Raw genomic sequence first — 4662 nt, 5'->3', positions numbered from 1 at the left:
CAAATTGCGAATTCCGAAAACTTAAGGGGATAAATTGCATCTGGCGGAGATTTTAAGGACCAATCCAAATTTTTAAAGAGCCCAGGGACCGAAATTGAGATAAACCAAAAATTTTAGGATGAATGTGGAATTTTTGAAAATTCAAGGACTAAATTGCAATTTTTAAAAGTCTAGGGGCTGTTGAAAATCTTAGGTAACTAGGGGTTGTTCCGCAATTTCCGAAATCCTAAGGGTTAAAACAATAATTTCCGAAATTTAGGGCCTAATTGGATGGAATTCAAAATTTATGGGGAAAAAACGCAATTTTCAAAACTTTTGGGGACTAGAGTGGCAAAATTCGAAACTTTTAGGGCTGAAAAGGCTATTTTCCAAATTTAAGGGCTTACAATGCATATTTTTCGAGAAATACTAGGTTCCAAGCATTTAATTTTCGATATTTTTGGGAAAATAGTGATAGAAAATTTCTTACGTTTCAACATGAATAGATTTGACGATGTATTCGTCGCATGAAGGATATTCATTCTAGGTGTAGCTACCTACGCATTGATGGATAAAAGAGCTACACATTCATTCATATCCGAGACATTTGTCAAACGACTAAATATTATACCGTAGGATATGGGATTGGGCTTCAAAGTTTCTATTCCTTCCGGTGATCAAATGATCACTTCGAGCATTGTGAAGAATCTGGAGCTTCGTCTGCAAATGGATGTGGTTCGAACAGATTTTATCATACTTCCAATTCCTGAATTTGACATCATATTTGGCATGGATTGGCTATCATTGAATGGAGCTTCGATAGATTTTTGGCAGAGGTCGGTGTCTATTCGACCACCTAGTAGGAAATCTTTTATCTTTGAGGCAGCGAGAAACAAGCAAATGCCGCACATCATCTCCTGTATCAGTGCGAGGAAACTTATTAAGCGAGGCTACCAAGCTTTTCTAGCATGTGTTACTTCAGAACATGTTCATGTCAGTCAGAATCTAGAGGATGTTGAGGTCATTAGAGATTTTCCTAATGTCTTTCCTGATGACGTTTCTGGAATTCCAACGGATCGAGAAATGGAATTTGATATTGAGTTAATGCCGAGCAATGTGCCAATTTCTAAGGCAGCCTATCGTCTAGCACCCGCCGAGATGAAAGTGCTAAAGGATCACATTTAAGAATTGCTGGACAAGAGTTTTATTCGCCCTAGTTGTTCCTCGTGGGACGCATTATTGTTATTCGTGAAGAAAAAGGTTGGCAGTACGCGACTTTGTATAGATTATCGAGAGCTGAATAGGTTCACCATCAAGAATAAGTATCCATTGCCTAGAATTGAAGACTTATTCGATCAATTGCAAGGAGCATCGATTTTCTCGAAGGTATATCTTCGTTCGGGATACCATCAGTTGAAAGTGAAAGTCTGATGTTCATAAGACGGCTTTTAGGACTCGATATGGGAACTATGAGTTTATGGTCATGTAATTTGGGTTGATTAATGTGCCAGCAATCTTCATGGATCTCACGAATCGCGTATTTCAGCCGTATCTAGATCAATTCATCGTAGTCTTCATTGATGACATTCTGATTTACTCAAAGAGTTGAGATGAGCATAGTCAGCACTTAAGAACGACTCTATAATTGTTGCAAGATAGAAAGTTATACGCTAAGTTCAGCAAGTGCGAGTTTTGGCTCGAGAGAGTGGCGTTCTTAGGCCGCATTATTTTTAGAGATGGATTTGAAGTTGATCCAAGCAAATTCGAGGCAGTTAACGAGTGGCCAGTATCGAAGAGCGTAACCAAGATCCGTAGTTTCTTGGGTCTAGCTGGCTACTATCGGAAGTTCATTCAATGATTCTTATCTATTGCAGTAACCTTGACCGCTTTGACGAAGAAGAATGCAATATTTATTTGGGGATCCGAATGCCAAGACAGTTTCGAGAAGTTGAAGCAAGCCTTGACTTCAGCGCCAGTTCTGTCGATGTCATCGGGGCAAGGAGAGTATGTTCTTTATACAGACGCTTCGAAACTTGGTTTGGGCACAGTTTTGATGCAAAATGACAGAGTTATAGCTTATGTGTCTAGACAGTTGAAGTTTCATGAGAAAAATTATCTGACTCATGAGCTCGAGCTTGCAGTGGTAGTATTTGCATTGAAGATTTAGAGACATTACTTATAAGGGAGAAGTGCAAGATTTTCACTGACCATAAAATCTTGAATTACTTTTTCACCCAAAAAGAGTTGAATATGAGGCAACGAAGAAAGACCTAGAAAAAATTAGGTTTTCTGCTCTACTATAGTTGAATTTAAGAGATGACAATAGAAACTATAGAAATTAAGCATGAATTATGAGCCTTAATTATGCAAAGGAGATAATTGAATCCAAATAAGAAATTAAAGGCTTAAAATTGAGAAAATCGAGAATAAGGGCATGCATGGTATTTTCAAAAATTATGGGGACCAAATTGCAAATTCCGAAAACTTAAGGGGATAAATTGCATCTGGCCGAGATTTTAAGGACCAATCCAAATTTTTAAAGAGCCCAGGGACCGAAATTGAGATAAACCAAAAATTTTAGGATGAATGTGGAATTTTTGAAAATTCAAGGACTAAATTGCAATTTTTAAAAGTCTAGGGGCTGTTGAAAATCTTAGGTAACTAGGGGTTGTTCCGCAATTTCCGAAATCCTAAGGGTTAAAACAATAATTTCCGAAATTTAGGGCCTAATTGGATGGAATTCAAAATTTATGGGGCAAAAATGCAATTTTCAAAACTTTTGGGGACTAGAGTGGCAAAATTCGAAACTTTTAGGGCTGAAAAGGCTATTTTCCAAATTTAAGGGGTTACAATGCATATTTTTCGAGAAATACTAGGTTCCAAGCATTTAATTTTCGATATTTTTGGGAAAATAGTGATAGAAAATTTCTTAAGTTTCAACATGAATAGATTTGACGATGTATTCGTCGCATGAAGGATATTCATTCTAGGTGTAGCTACCTACGCATTGATGGATACAAGAGCTACACACTCATTCATATCCGAGACATTTTTCAAACGACTAAATATTATACCGTAGGATATGGGATTGGGCTTCAAAGTTTCTATTCCTTCCGGTGATCAAATGATCACTTCGAGCATTGTGAAGAATCTGGAGCTTCGTCTGCAAAAGGATGTGGTTCGAACAGATTTTATCATACTTCCAATGCCTGAATTTGACATCATATTTGGCATGGATTGGCTATCATTGAATGGAGCTTCGATAGATTTTTGGCAGAGGTCGGTGTCTATTCGACCACCCAGTAGGAAATCTTTTATCTTTGAGGCAGCGAGAAACAAGCAAATGCCGCACATCATCTCCTGTATCAGTGCGAGGAAACTTATTAAGCGAGGCTACCAAGCTTTTCTAGCATGTGTTACTTCAGAACATGTTCATGTCAGTCAGAATCTAGAGGATGTTGAGGTCATTAGAGATTTTCCTAATGTCTTTCCTGATGACGTTTCTGGAATTCCAACGGATCGAGAAATGGAATTTGATATTGAGTTAATGCCGAGCAATGTGCCAATTTCTAAGGCAGCCTATCGTCTAGCACCCGCCGAGATGGAAGTGCTAAAGGATCACATTTAAGAATTGCTGGACAAGAATTTTATTCGCCCTAGTTGTTCCTCCTGGGACGCATTATTGTTATTCGTGAAGAAAAAGGTTGGCAGTACGCGACTTTGTATAGATTATCGAGAGCTGAATAGGTTCACCATCAAGAATAAGTATCCATTGCCTAGAATTGAAGACTTATTCGATCAATTGCAAGGAGCATCGATTTTCTCGAAGGTATATCTTCGTTCGGGATACCATCAGTTGAAAGTGAAAGTCTGATGTTCATAAGACGGCTTTTAGGACTCGATATGGGAACTATGAGTTTATGGTCATGTAATTTGGGTTGATTAATGTGCCAGCAATCTTCATGGATCTCACGAATCGCGTATTTCAGCCGTATCTAGATCAATTCATCGTAGTCTTCATTGATGACATTCTGATTTACTCAAAGAGTTGAGATGAGCATAGTCAGCACTTAAGAACGACTCTACAATTGTTGCAAGATAGAAAGTTATACGCTAAGTTCAGCAAGTGCGAGTTTTGGCTCGAGAGAGTGGCGTTCTTAGGCCGCATTATTTTTAGAGATGGATTTGAAGTTGATCCAAGCAAATTCGAGGCAGTTAACGAGTGGCCAGTATCGAAGAGCGTAACCAAGATCCGTAGTTTCTTGGGTCTAGCTGGCTACTATCGGAAGTTCATTCAATGATTCTTATCTATTGCAGTAACCTTGACCGCTTTGACGAAGAAGAATGCAATATTTATTTGGGGATCCGAATGCCAAGACAGTTTCGAGAAGTTGAAGCAAGCCTTGACTTCAGCGCCAGTTTTGTCGATGTCATCGGGGCAAGGAGAGTATGTTCTTTATACAGACGCTTCGAAACTTGGTTTGGGCACAGTTTTGATGCAAAATGACAGAGTTATAGCTTATGTGTCTAGACAGTTGAAGTTTCATGAGAAAAATTATCTGACTCATGAGCTCGAGCTTGCAGTGGTAGTATTTGCATTGAATATTTAGATACATTACTTATAAGGGAGAAGTGCAAGATTTTCACTGACCATAAAATCTTGAATTACTTTTTCACCCAAAA

Source organism: Primulina tabacum, chromosome 17 (assembly GCF_025594145.1).
Source record: "Primulina tabacum isolate GXHZ01 chromosome 17, ASM2559414v2, whole genome shotgun sequence".
In the NCBI taxonomy this organism is placed as follows: Eukaryota; Viridiplantae; Streptophyta; class Magnoliopsida; order Lamiales; family Gesneriaceae; genus Primulina; species Primulina tabacum.
Note: the sequence above shows the minus strand (reverse complement) of the source record.